This window comes from Eurosta solidaginis, chromosome 4 (assembly GCF_040869045.1).
Source record: "Eurosta solidaginis isolate ZX-2024a chromosome 4, ASM4086904v1, whole genome shotgun sequence".
Classification (NCBI taxonomy): domain Eukaryota; kingdom Metazoa; phylum Arthropoda; class Insecta; order Diptera; family Tephritidae; genus Eurosta; species Eurosta solidaginis.
In genome coordinates, this window is record NC_090322.1 from 180,451,574 (window position 1) to 180,466,885 (window position 15,312).

The 15,312-nt window shown below is 37.7% G+C and overlaps 1 protein-coding gene across 2 annotated transcripts in view; it reads left to right on the forward strand.

The window, feature by feature from the left end:
• Positions 1-572: 572 nt before the first annotated feature.
• Positions 573-15,312, forward strand: part of LOC137250724 (ADP,ATP carrier protein) — a 41,541-nt gene continuing 26,801 nt past the window's right edge. The window contains exons 1-2 of one of the 2 annotated variants that reach the window (XM_067784041.1): positions 625-728; positions 8,397-8,509. The gene's annotated coding sequence lies outside the window, so the exon portion shown is untranslated. Of the gene's footprint in view, positions 729-8,396; positions 8,510-15,312 lie in introns of both variants that reach the window. The other variant, XM_067784039.1, reaches the window with a different exon arrangement.

Here is a 15,312-nt window from a genome sequence, read left to right on the forward strand (position 1 = left end):
AATTTCACGCAGAACAAAAATTGGAAATCGAGTTAGGTTTTCACGCAGCAAATTCAATTTGGGTTGCTCTCATACAAGTTGTATGTGCATGAGACATTTTTGACTGAAAATGACTTGCGTGCGTTTATATTAGGTTGGCTTGTAAGCGAACGACCCCATTATACTAAACTGCTATCGCCCTGTGTCACTTGCTTAGTAGCATCGGGTGGCTTTTAATTAGCAGTACAGAGTGAACAAAGTTAATGACAAGTGAAACAAACGTCAATTCAGTTCCATAAGCATAGTGTACCTATACAAGTGTGTTCACTAAGCGATAAACGTCAAAACTACAAACAGCCTCGCTCACCTGATGGAAATCTCAGGTCTAGAGTCGCATTTTTGGTCTCAACGACAACATTTTTGACTACCAATCGTATCGACTTTTTCAATTTTTCAATCATTCGGCGCACTCGGTAATGGTATCCATTTTGAATTCTCTGTCATTCCGAATCCAGCGAGTGCCTGTCAGAATGCTTGACAGATAAGTGAACACACTTGTACTTGTACACTATGTCCATAAGTTCCATTTATTCGGGCACTAACGAAGCCGTATTCGTCTTCTTTCATTTCAAGTGTAGCCGCACGAGTACGAGCAAGAGATTTGTCAACGCCGTGTGTGAAAATCTAAGCTTTTTTTCAAAAGAATTTTTTACTGTGTCTCTTTTGTAAGAAATATACAAAACAAAAAGGTATTGTACAATTTTATATAATTCCTTGTATTAATTATTAATATACATGTATACATACATTTAAGATGTTTCAAGAATTTATTTAAATCAAAGTGCTACCTAAATGAGTGCAATGAATAAGTGATAGGATGATGGAATCGTTTAGGTTACTGCAGTTCAGCGATGGGTGTGTGTGTGCCATTGATTTTCCTTTAGCTTTGCGATTCCACTGACATTTGGCTTGCAAATTGGTTATGTAATGAACTTTTTATTTTAAGAATTGATTATTTCAAATGCTTATACATATAAGAAAGCTAAGGAGCGCGGTGGTTAATTATGATATTGAACGAATTACATTGAGCATCATTTTCTATTTTTCATATACCTGTCATGGAAATGGCGAGAGAATTGCATGTGCTGAAGAAGAACAACCCCTCGCGATAGTTCCATGACGCCCATTAAGTCAAATGTGTTTTGTGCCAGTCACAAGGTAGTTAGTCTGCCCACAATTCCGTTTTCATAATTCCTAACCTATAAATTTAAAACTAATTAAAAAGAAAAAGAAAATACTTCGAGAATTTCTGTGGTACACGAGTACTACATACACTGTGGACGCCAAGATATTGTGCGTGTATGGATGCATATACGATCCTTATGGGTTTTCTTGTGTATGTAGCAAGTGGTGGCCAACTTGGCCAATGGCATACATATGTACATACTATTTTGATATATACATACATACATATGTACGGTGTAGTAAAATGGATTGTGCGAAATTTGGCTGTCTAGCAACTACCTGGAAATGTAAAGCCTTTTACGATGCTCACACGGAACTTTTCATTCGTATTTCACCATTCGTCGCTCGGTCTCAAACTAAGTAGCAAACTACGTCAATCTCCATACAGAATTTTACGAGTAAACTATCTCGTTTGAGGACAAACTACATCAATTTCAATTGTTTTCTAACTTTTATCGAAATCTAACGGGTTGAACGTAGTGTACCGTACAAATCCACAATGGAGTTGAAGATAAACACACATGCAAATAAATCACTGTATCCAGATCATGATAAAACCGCTCAAGTTTTTTTTCCCCCAGTTTTTTCTTCGTACGCCAAACTTGAGGTTAAATGATTCGTTTTGTTATGTTGATTTGAAGTTAAAATATTTGCGTATGTGAAGATAACTTAAAACTTTTCATGTGGTTGTTGTAATTTTGTTGTACATAGGAAAACAAAATTGTATGCAAATGGATTTTTCACGGATTTAATTTTGATTCCAAACTGAAGGCCGCCAATGGACAAAGGTGCTCTGGACAAAAATACTATGGACCTCAACACCAATTCGGTCGCGGAGCGGTCCGGGGTACTTTTGCGGGTTGTCGCGATTATCTTTCGATAGACGTAAAATCCTCCGAATATTTTTGGACGAGTACTACGTGCGTCATACTGTCGTATCGATCTTCCGAAATGCTCACATAGCACGTATCTCCGAATGAAATGAACTATAAAAAAGGAAAATACATACATATTTTAAAATAAATAGTTTGAAGTTTGGATTACAAGCGGAAATTAAAAAAAAAAATCTTTATTGGTTTCTTGTGATCCGGATACCGTGCTTAACTATAAATATGAATGGGGATAATTTGTGCAGTACTCTCAAACCCCTTCACGGGTGTTACAATAGTAGATTGCTGATAATGAATTTGGCCCGTAGTCATAGTCGAAATAAATTAGAGTTTCATTGGTTTAAACATGGTTCTAAATTAGATATCATTTAAAGTCTGTTATAATCTACTTGAAACACTATTTTATCTCTAAAAAAGTATTTTAAATTTAAAATGACATTAGCGCGATTTCAATTTTTAAAAATAGGTTTTAAGTTGATGGTCTGCTGTCAAAAATTGCGAGAAATTAAACAATGTGCTATTTAAACGCGATGAACTCAAATGAAAATAAAAAAGGCTTCCCCGACAAGCAAATATACTACGTCAGCAACTAATTTATTATACCTAGAATGCGTATTAATATGTTTGTGACGAAAATTACACAATTTTAAAATGTGCGATGGTTACTTGGCTCCACATATGTGAAATCTTTAATTAAGACTATTCCGCATTCATAGATATTTGTGAGTTTTAATATTTTAGTATCTTTTGGGGAAAAAGTAGCATCCTATACTGATTTTGCCATTAAATTTAGAAATAAATATTCAGTGGAAGGAATTATTTATCACATGCGTCGATTTTTAATACATGTCAAAAAATTTCGGGAGAAGCAAATGACGCGTTTTAATTTCGGAAGCAAATAATCAGAAGGCGGCAAAGTAATACTTTTTAAAAAGTTTCGTTGTACACAGAAAATAATTAACTTATTTGTGTCTTCTATTCCCCTTTACAATTGCCAATTCCTCTTAAAATAAAGCGTGAAATAAAACACGCAGTACAACAAGAATTAGTAACAAAAATTTTAAGAACTGCTTGGTACGGGCGCTGCTGAACTACTTCAGCCCAATGGTGCTGCGAGTCCTACAGATAAACCTCCAACACAGTAAAGTGGCGTCGAGCGAACTCCTCCTAACCCTTGAGGAGGGTTCGTTCGACGTGGCGCTGATCCAGCAGCCGTGGCTCTCATCGGGAGGAAAGGTTTCTGGACTTAGCGCGCGCGGGTTTGGCGTTTACTACGCGCAAACGGAAGGACGGGTGCGAGCTGTAGTAATGGTAAGGAAACAGCTGCATTCATATATGCTGCCTAATTACACTGAGGATCTCGTAGCGGTGGCCGTTGAGCAAAAGAATAAGCAGGCATTTATCCTGGCGTCCTGCTACATGGCCCATGCTGCGGAGGTCCCACCGATGGAGTGCAAAAGGCTAGCACAGGAGGAAGGGCGCAAAGGGCGGTTGGTCATAGGCGCAGATGCAAATGCGCACCACAATGCGTGGGGAAGAGCAGATACGAACGATAGAGGCGAATCTTTGTTTTGTTACATCCTGCAAACCAATTTGCAGATAGCCAACAGGGGAAATGTCCCTACATACATTGGTCCAACATCCAGCAATTTTCTGGATATTACATTAAGCTCCGAGCGTGATATATCAAGGTATGATTGGATGGTTCTTGATAGACCATCCTTCTCCGACCATGCGTATATCAGCTTTAACATCCCCCTAAAGAGGGTAGAGAAGGGAGGAACCTTTAGAAACCCTAGGTCAACGAACTGGACTAAATTCCAGAAACATGAAGAAACAAATCTGGGGCAACCCAAAGAGGTTGCTAATGTAGAGGAACTGGAGGAGTCGAATGAATACCTAACAAGGACGCTTATGACTGCGTATAACAAAGCTTGCCCTCTAAGAAGATTCAGAGGAAAAGCAAAGCCGCCATGGTGGAGCAATGAGCTGAGTCTTCTAAGAAGACAGGTTAAAGAAATGTTTAAGCTCGCAAAGTCCGCGGAAAACGAAGCGTGTCGGTACGAGTACAGAGATCTACTGAGGATATACAAGCGTGAAATTACCAGGGCGAAGAGAAACTCATGGAAAAGTTTCTGTACGGACATAGAGTGCTCCAGCGAAACAGCACGGTTGAAAAAAGTCCTAGCAAAGGGAAACATAGTACAGGGACTAATAAAGAAATAGAACGGGGAATGGTAACGTAATAGTGAGGAATCCCAGGAGACATCACTCACACTTCGATCACGGAGCTAGTAGTGCCGGACTTGGTGACGATACCAAGATCGAGTGGGCAGTGAAGACGTTTTCTAAGTTTAAATCGCCGGGCCCAGATGGTATATTCCCGGCCATGCTACAAGTCTCAAGTAGGGCGGTCGTGGAATGGCTTAAAATAATATTCGATTGGTGCATACGACTGAATCATGTACCGCACTCTTGGAGAACTGCTCGTGTAGCTTTTCTACCAAAGGCGGAGACGATCGGTCACATGTATTCCAAAGACTATACACCCATTAGCTTAACATAATTTCTGCTCAAAACCTTTGAGAGGCTGATAGATGTGTACATAAAGTCCAACGTGGATGAAAAGCTGCTCTCCACAACACAGCATGCGTACACCAAAGGCAAGTCGGTAGACCCCGCTATGCATAGGGTGGTAATAAGCATAGAGAAATCCCTGGAATATAAGGAGTATGCTCTAAAAGTCTTCTTGGACATTGCCGGGGATTTCAATAATGTTGCAAAATGGGCGATTATGGATGCTCTTAATTACATTAAAGTACATCCTGCCTTAATCAGATGGATCGGCTGAGTGTTAAATTGCAGAAAGATTACATCACAATGGGGATTGTACGAGGCCACGAAATCAGTGGACAGGGGCACGCCGCAGGGAGGGGTGCTATCACCTCTGCTGTGGACGCTGGTCATCAACCAACTGCTCAGGCAATTCGATGAGGGACCCGTAAACCTTACGGCTTACGCAGATGAAGTTGCAATTGTCATAAGTGGAAAGTGCCTTCCAACGATTAGTTCTTTGATGGATCTGGCGCTTCGCGATATTCATACCTGGGCATCTAATGTCGGGTTGAAAGTCAATGCGGAGAAGACGGATATGGTCTTGTCTACAAAGAGGTACAAGGTCCCAAATTGGACCAGGCCTAAGTTAGGAGGGGTGACCTTACAGGGGAAACCTTGCACAAAATATTTAGGAATCATCCTAGACAGTAAGCTGTCATGGAAGCTCAACGTGGAGGAGAGGGTCAAGAAGGCCTCAACGGCACTCTACGCATGTAAAAGAATGCTGGGGTGTACGTGGGGCCTAGCGCCCTCTCTTTCTAATTCGGTTTTTACAGCGATTGTAAGCCCTATTCTATACTATGGAGTTCTTGTTTGGTGGAAAGCCACACAAAAAACAACATACCTCAAAAAATTAGAGGGGGTATGCAGACTATCGATGCTTAGCATTACGGGAGCCCTGAAAACAACCCCGACGGCTGCATTGTATGCCATTTTGCACATCCCACCTGTAGACCTGGTAGCAAAGAACAAAGCGTTAACGACCGCAACCAGGCTCGGTGCTTCGGGGCAGCTTGAGCGCCGACCATATGGCCATAGTAGTATAGCGTCATCAATCACAAGACGAACAGACTACATGATTCCCTATCTGTGCTTCGAGGGAGATCTTAAGGCCACAATAGAGGTGGACGGTTGGCGCAAGGGTGCGCAAATGGCGGACGAGGCGATACATGTGTACACCGATGGTTCCAAAGTAGTGGAAGGAGTAGGGTCTGCGGTATACTGCGCTGATCCGGAAATAAGCAGATCCTACAGGCTGCCGGATTACTGTAGCGTTTTCCAAGAAGAAATATTAGCCGTAACCAAAGCAGTAGAAACCCTGGAAGAGAATAGCTTAAGCTGCAACCGTGTTAACTTTTATATTGACAGTCAAGCAGCAATTAAGGCAATAATCTCGCATAGCACAGCATCTAAATGCGTGTTAGAGTGTAAGCAGTCTCTGGAGAGAATCGGGACAGGGAGAAGCATACATCTATATTGGGTCCCATGGCATATGGGAATAGATGGGAATGAAAAAGCGGACGAACTAGCTAAAAAGGGCGCATCCTTTGAAGCTTGCTCCGAAGATGTCCTAATTAGATTGGGCGAGATTAAGCGAAGGCGAGAGGTGCACATGATCGACCAAGCGGGAAAGGCGTGGGTTCAAGCGCGGGGCTGTAAAGGTCGAAGATTATGTGTAGGTCTTACAACCTTAGACTAACACAGTTGCTCCTATCATTAAAAAGAGAGGACTGTAGACTCATGACGGGTATTCTGACTGGACACTGCCTTCTGGCGTCACATGCCTTTAAACTAGGTTTGGTCAGTGATAGCAGATGTAGGAAGTGGGGTTGGAGGAGGAAACGATCGAGCACGTTCTGTGCTCGTGCCCTGCACTTGCAAGGCTAAGACTCCAGTTATTAGGAGTGATACAGCTGTCAGATCTAGAAGCAGCAAGTGGCTTAAGTCCTAGGAAGCTTCTAGTATTTGCCAAGAGGAGGGAGTTATTTTATAACATAGGTCCTGGTTTTTGATAGGGTTTTTCAGTTTGGTCGTTAAAACAAACTTCTGGTAACACTACGGACTCAATCAGTCTATGTGAGGTCCTCATGGACCGGCCAGTTCAACCTACCTACTTCCCCCATTTATCACCCTCTTGGTCTATGTCATGTTGTTGTTGTTGTAGCGATAAGGTTGCCCCCCGAAGGCTTTGGGGAGTGCGATGTTTTGGTCCTTTGCCGGATACAGATCCGGTACGCTCCGGTACCATAGCACCATTAAGGTGCTAGCACGACCATCTCGGGAACGATTTATGTGGCCACATTAAACCTTCAGGCATTCCCTCCCCACCCTCAAGTTCCATGAGGAGCCAGAGCCTCGTCTGTTAGTGAAACAGGATTCGTCGTGGATACGTGAGGTTGACAATTGGGTTTGGAGAAGCTTTATATTGCGGTGGCAACCTGAAGGGTTGCACTACACAGCCCCTTGAATCTGGTATTTTAGTCAGCTGTAACGACAGGCATACCTACCGCGGGTATATTCTGATCCCCTAACCCGCTGGGGGATGGTCTATGTCATGATCGACTTGAGCTCAATGATTTTCTAATGTAAAAGGAACTTTCACTTTGCAGGTCCATGTAAAATGGCTCAACATTCTAGGTCACTTCTTTCCTATGGAAAACTATACTAAACACCCTTTATTTATGCTGACTTTGCGAAGACAAACCTAAATTTGATTTAACCTGATTATCATTGAATGTCCTGCATACTTATTAGTATCGAGGTTAGACATATCACTATACGGTTTCGGATCTATTAAATTAAACGGCTTTAACGGTTAGAGCCACCTAACATTTAAGTTTGCATCATTTTGGCCGTCACATCTGTCTTAATGCAAACAACTTTTCTTTACAACATTCTTACAAAATATATAAATTAATCAAATTGATGTGTAAAATGAATGTAGTGTATGAGTGAATCGCTTTGTTGCTTCATTTGCTTTAAGGAGCCCAAATCCGCTTTAAGTCCCTATTTGTTTATGTTGCGAGATTTAACTAATTTTTTAAGAACGAAATTAAGTAAATTTTCTTTAAATAAGTATGTTCAACCTTCACCCCAGTCATTCCACCGATTTTCGATAGGATTTGGGCTCAGGAAAAAAAGTTCCACTACGCATACCCAAAAAAATAATTTTTGAGCCTGCAAAAAAAATCGATTCTTCTAAATCTCCATAAAAAAATTTTTTATTTTTTTTTTCAAAAAAACTGCATTTACCAATTTCGCATTTGCCAATTGACACGAAAAAAAAAATACATAAAAAATGATTTGGAGCCTTGAAAATGAAAAAATGCATAAAAAATCGAAAAAATCGTTGAAATTTTGCAGGTTCAAAAATTATTTTTTTGGGTATGTGTAGTGGAACTTTTTCTTCCTGAGCGCAAATCCTATCGAAAAATCAATGGCGCGATATAGCTTAATAAATCGACCCAGTCTACTGTCCATGCTTATTTTAGCTGAGAACTGTGTTTAATATGTCTATGACAGACCAAAATTTTAAATTCCATTTTTAATTTAGACAAGATTTTAACTAAAGAGTATTTTAGTCAGCGGCTATGATTACGGACCTTTGAATTTAATAAACAAAAAATATTTTTCAAATTTTAAATTTGTTTGCTTGCAACCCTGTAGGAAAACAAATCACAAAGCTTGACCACATAAACATACATACTATAGGAGAAAAATCGAATTGCTATTAATTCGCTCACAACAAAGGGCTACGAACACGGAAACGCGTCGCGGTGGTGAGTTTTCATATATATGTACATCAATCTCATAGGATATGTAGCGTAGGGGTTTAATTTGTAATTTCTTTATTTTACTTTGATTTGTTTATGTAAGCTATTTTTTGTTTATTTTGGCAGAATCATATTTATAACTTCTCATGACTGTATTCGAAAAATGCGAAGTCAGTAAAGTTTAGCACGTTTTATTGTAAACAGATGTAAATCAAAATTTTATTTTTTGATACACCAAAACAGCCGGTTGGTGAGATTATGGTCACATGTCCATGGAGTGATCTAATACTCTAGATAAAAATGCCTGGCCAAGCTGGATTTTTATAAGAAAGCTGTATGGAAAAATAAAGCTTTTTAAAAAAAATTTAATTTTCATTTACAACTACATATTTAAAATAAAGCGGACGATTTGTATGTATCTCACTTGTGCAACAGCTTTATTTCCCTTGCATATAAAGTCAGTTAGGAAAGAGGAAAAGAATATTCAAATTAAATTTCAAGACAGTTTTCCTTCAAAATATTCATATATGTATTTTTAATAACCAATTTATTTGTCAGTTACTAAGAATTGAGCCATGCCTTTATTTAGTCTATTGGTCCGTTTATTTTCTGCTTCATATGTTATACGTATTTAAGCATGTTTCAAGTACATTGGACAAATCAATTCGAATAAATAAACTCGTTTTAACTACTAGCAATTCTTAAACCACAGCCATTCATACTATGTATATGTGAATCAACCTGTAAATCAAAATCTGAAGTTTCTTCGTTCTGCAGCTAGAATCTTAAAAATCTTGGTTTGAATCGGCCTATGTTTATACTCATCCTGCACAGAGTATATTAAATTTGATTGGATAACGGTTGGTTGTACAGGAATAAAGGAATCGAGATAGATATAGACTTCCATATATCAAAATCATCAGAATCGAAAAAAAATTTGATTGAGCATGGTCCGTCCGTCCTTCCGTTCGGCCGTTAAACGATAACTTCAGCAAAAATCGATATATCTTTACTAAACTCAGTTCACGTACTTATCTGAACTCACTTTGTATTGGTATAAAAAATGGCCGAAATCCGACTATGACCACGCCCACTTTTTCGATATCGAAAATTACCAAAAACGAAAAAATGCCATAATTCTATACCAAATACGAAAAAAGGGATGAAGCATGGTATTTGGATTGGTTTATCGACGCAAAATATAACTGTAGAAAAAAACTGTAAAATGGGTGTGACACCTACCATATTAAGTGGAATGAAGTGAAACAGTTCTGCAGGGCGAAATAAAAAACCCTTGAAATCTTGGCAGGAATACTGTTCTTAGTATTATATATATAAATAAATTAGCGGTATCCAACAGATGATGTTCTGGGTCACCCTGGTCCACATTTTGGTCGATATCTGGAAAACGCCTTCACATATACAACTACCACCACTCCCTTTTAAAAGCCTCATTAATACCTTTAATTTGATACCCATATCGTACAAACACATTCTAGAGTCACCCCTGGTCCACCTTTATGCCGATATCTCGAAAAGGCGACAACCTATACAACTACCACCACTCCCTTTTACAACCCTCATTAATACCTTTAATTTGATACCGATATCATACAAACACATTCTAGAGTCACCCCTGGTCCACCTTTATGGCGATATCTCGAAAAGGCGTCCACCTATAGAACTAAGCTCACGCCCTTTTGAAATACTCATTAACACCTTTCGTTTGATACCCATATTGTACAAACGCGTTCTAGAGTCACCCCTGGTCCACCTTTATGCCGATATCTCGAAAAGGCGACCACCTATAGAACTAAGGCCCACTCCCTTTTAAAATGTTCATTAACCCCTTTCATTTGATACCCATATCGTACAAACAAATTCTAGAGTCAAACCTGATCCACCTTTATGGCGATATCCCTAAATGGCGTCCACCTATAGAACTATGGCCCACTCCCTCATAAAATACTCTTTAAATTCATTTGATACACATGTAATACAAACACATTCCAGGGTTACCCTCGGTTTATTTTCCTACATGGTGATTTTCCCTTATTTTGTCTCCAAAGCTCTCAACTGAGTATGTAATGTTCGGTTACACCCGAACTTAACCTTCCTTACTTGTTATATATATAACATTTTGGAAAACACAAAAAACCTGATTATGTATTTAGTAAATAATACACCTATTAAATTAAAAAAAAAAATGTTTAAATGGGTGTGGCACCGTCCACTTGTGATAAAATCAATTTAGAAATATTATTAATCATAAATCAAAAATCGTTAAACCTATCGTAACAAAATTCGGCAGAGAGGTTGCCTATACTATAAGGAATGCTTTGAAGGAAAATTAACGAAATCAGTTAAGGACCACGCCCACTTTTTTATAAAAGATTTTAAAAAATGTGGACGAATAAAATAAGCTATATCTTTGCGAAAAAGAGCTTAATATCAATGGCATTTAACCCAGATATGCCGAGCGTACTATATGTAACATATGTTATTTTCAAAATATTTCGTAAACAGTAATTTAAACTAAGTAACCAACCTGTCGCTGTGCTACTATACGTAACAGGCATCATAGTTGGCTTTGAAAAAAGTTTCTGTTGCAATTCCTTGATTGCCTTTTTTAATACCAACAAGTAAGGAAGGCTAAGTTCGGGTGTAACCGAACATTACATTCTCAGCTGAGAGCTTTGGAGGCAAAATAAGGGAAAATCACCATGTAGGAAAATGAACCTAGGGTAACCCTGGAATGTGTTTGTATGACATGTATATCAAATGAAAGGTATTAAAGAGTATTTTAAAAGGAGTGGGCCATAGTTGTATATGTGAAGGCGTTTTCGAGATATCGACCAAAGTGTGGACCAGGGTGACCCAGAACATCATCTGAACTTTTTCATTTTCTTCTACTTAATATTACAAAGTTTTTCCAAGGTTATATTTTGCGTCAATAAACCAATCCATTTACCATGTTTCGTCCCTTTTTCGTATTTGGTATAGAATTATGGCATTTTTTCATTTTTCGTTATTTTCGATATCGAAAAAGTGGGCGTGGTCATAGTCGGATTTCGGCCATTTTTTATACCAGGTGAGTTCAGGTAAGTGCGTGAACTAAGTTTAGTAAAGATATATCGATTTTTGCTCAAGTTATCGTGTTAACGGCCGTGCGGAAGGACAGACGGTCGACTGTGTATAAAAACTGGGCGTGGCTTCAACCGATTTCGCCCATTTTCACAGAAAACAGTTATCATCATAGAGTCTATGCCCCTACCAAATTTCATAAGGATTGGTGCATTTTTGTTCGACTTCTGGCATTAAAAGTATTCTACACAAATTAAATGAAAAAGGGCGGAGCCACGCCCACTTTGAAATTTTTTTATTTTTGTATTTTGTTGCGCCATATCATTATTGGAGTTGAATGTTGACATAATCTGCTTATATACTGTAAAGATATTCAATTTTTTGTTAAAATTTGACTTAATTTTTTTTTTTTAAAGGGGGCGTGTTCTTCATCCGATTTTTATTTAGCGCACATATAGTAATAGGAGTAAAGTTCCTGCCAAATTTCATTACGATATCTTCAACGACTGCCAAATTACAGCTTGCAAAACTTTTAAATTACCTTTTTTTAAAAGTGGGCGGTGCCACGCCCATTATCCAAAACTTTACTAGTTTTCTATTGTGCGTCATTAGGTCAACCCATCTACCAAGTTTCATCGCTTTATCCGTCTTTGGTAATGAATTATCGCACTTTTTCGGTTTTTCGAAATTTTCGATATCGAAAAAGTGGGCGTGGTTATAGTCCGATATCGTTCATTTCAAATAGCGATCTGAGATGCGTGCCCAGGAACTTACATTCCAAATTTCATCAAGATACCTCAAAATGTACTCAAGCTATCGTGTTAAGGGACAGACGGACAGCCGGACGGACGGACATGGCTCAATCAAATTTTTTTCGATACTGATGATTATGATATACATATGGAAGTCTATATCTATCTCGATTCCTTTATACCTATACAACCAACCGTTATCCAATCAAAGTTAATATACTCTGTGTGCACGCTGCACGTTGAGTATAAAAATGCGAGTTTTGTGAAATTGTCAAAAGTGTGAAGATGTCGCGTAATCGGCAAGAAAAAAATATTTGAGCCCATTTTGTTTTGTTCTGTTTTTTGTATATTTTTATTAAAAATAGTTATAGAGATTGAGGTACACCAGTAGCGAAAGTGTAAAACCCAATTATGTATATGTGATTTTTGTTGATTTATTTGCTGGCGTACTACATGTAGTACGCCCGGCACTAGAGCACAAAAAAAAAAATAAAAAAATTTAAAAAATGTTTTTTTTCAGTTTTTAACTTTAAATGAAATAATAAGTACTCTCGAAGTTTTTATTCCTATATAACCAAAAATTACTACTTTTCCTTTGTGTATGTGCCGAGCTTACTACATGTAGTACACCCTACAAAATCGTTTGAAAAATATTTTTTTTTAATTTATATTAACTTTTTTAATATTTTATGTTAAAAGAACGATACTAAAAAAAATTGTGGAAATTGCATCACCAGCGTATCTGGGTCAATTTACCAAGTGGATTTATGTATAACAATAAATAGGAAAAACTTCAAATTTTGAAAAATGGGCGTGGCACCGTCCCTTTTATGACTAAGCAATTTTCTATGTTTCGGGAGCCATAACTCGAAGAAAAATTAACGGATCGTAATAAAATTGGGTACACATATTTTCCTTATAGCAGAAAATATTTCTAGTAAAAATGGATGGGATCGGTTAAAGACCACATCAACTTAGATATAAAACAGTTTTAAAAGGGTCGTAGACTTGAATAATAAGCTATAACTTAGCAAAAATAGTTTTGAATCAATAATATTGCACTTATCAAGTTTTATTGTAAGAGGAAATGTGGAGACATTTTTTGTTTTAACGGTGCCACGGTTTTAAGCGGTGCCACGTGTTATGTAGAAAAGTAATTTATCTGAAATGAAATGTACAATTGAAGCTCACGCTGAGTATAAAATGTTCGGTTACACCCGAACTTAGACACCTTTACTTGTTAAATATATTTTTAATTGAAAAAACTTGGCTATAAATTTTATGTTCCTTTGCTCAGGACTTGAACAGAAACTTCGGTGTGGTAGGCGAAGCACGTTACATTAACCCTCTGCCCACCTCCGAAATAATGAGCTATACAATCTTATCATGAGCGAGCTAATAAAGGGTAAAAATGTTCCACAAAAATATTCATGCTGGAATTTAACTATAAGACCCTTAACTACGTATTCCACTCCGAAATTTATTTTAACAACTTTCACCAGGATTTTTTTCTGAAAATATGTAAGCTCAATTGTGATATTTCATTTTGAGGGGATGTTGTAAATTCGTGCTGGAAAAATTTCTTCCAGTACGAATTAACAAGGCACGAAAACATGATTGTAAAGCAGTTGATTGCAAAACTATAAATTTTGAAAAATTGCTAATGCATATTAGTGAGAGATTTAAAAAAAAAAGAAAATAAGCAAATCTTACCACTAAGTTATTTTAGTCAATTTCAATGAATTATTAATAAATAAAAGTATCCAAAAGCGGAAGCATAACAGATGTTTTCTCAGGTGCTGACACATTTTGCTTACTTCTGTTCGTTGAAAGCTTAGCTTCGCTTTTATAAAGATTAAAATACTTTATTCTATAAGTTTTGATGCCAGACAATTTGAGTTGTCATTTCTCGCCACAAATACTTACCTCACTTAAACAAATCGACTGCTGAGTGGAATATCGTTCTATTTCGGCTGCCGTTTCGAAAAGGCTCTCAGATAACGTTTGAACAACGTCATATTTAACAATTTCTTTCAAAGATACCCTATCTCTGAATTTGGTTGAAGAACGCCCTATCTCAGAATTTTTTTCGTTAACACCCCAGCTAATGTCAAAATGTTTTGAATTTGAACTCAGATAGGGCCGATTAGGCTAGGTAGGTAGGTAGGGCGTTTTTAAAACAAATTCTGAAATAGGGCGTTATTCAAAAGTTTTTCAAGATAGGGCGTTATCGAAACAATAATCGAGATAGGGAGATATTCCACTCAGCAGTCGACGTATTCGTAGTAGGTTAGGTTAGGTTGAAGTGGCCGGTCCTCACATAGACTGAATGTGTCCATAGTGTTACCAGAAGTTGTTTAAATTAATCGAAAACTTGATTTGTACTTATAAATTCCTTTAAAAGTAACTCTAATACATTTAATTTTACCAGTTTTATTATAAAAATAAAAACAACATAACTGCTTTCATTTAAAAATTTCAAATTATGGAGAAATTTTCATATTTCCTCAGCTCGCATACATATATCGTTAAATCCACACTACAAAAATTGTTGGAGCATGTGTTGCATGTGTGTTTAATTTGCGGCGACCATTTTTCTAATTTTAAAACTTTATTTGTTTATGATTTGAATCATAAAGGAACTTTTAAAATTACAACTAAAAATTCAGTTCGAGTTGTTAATCACAAAAGAGACATTACATATTTGTGGCCTTTAGTGCGAGCGAAGCCGCCGGTAAAGGCTAGTTTATCCTAAAACGCTTAATAATTTGAACATAATAAGAGCGATGGCAGCTCTATTCTCCATATATGTATAAGGCCAAATACTCTCTCTTTATCAATCTTATGTGTGTTTGTATATTATTCTCTTCCTGTGTTCTTCGCCCCACATACCTGCACTTGATCGTCCCTCTACGATCCGTTCTACGCTGTTCTAGGCCATCCCGCTCCACACCCTAGTTCCATGAGGAACTT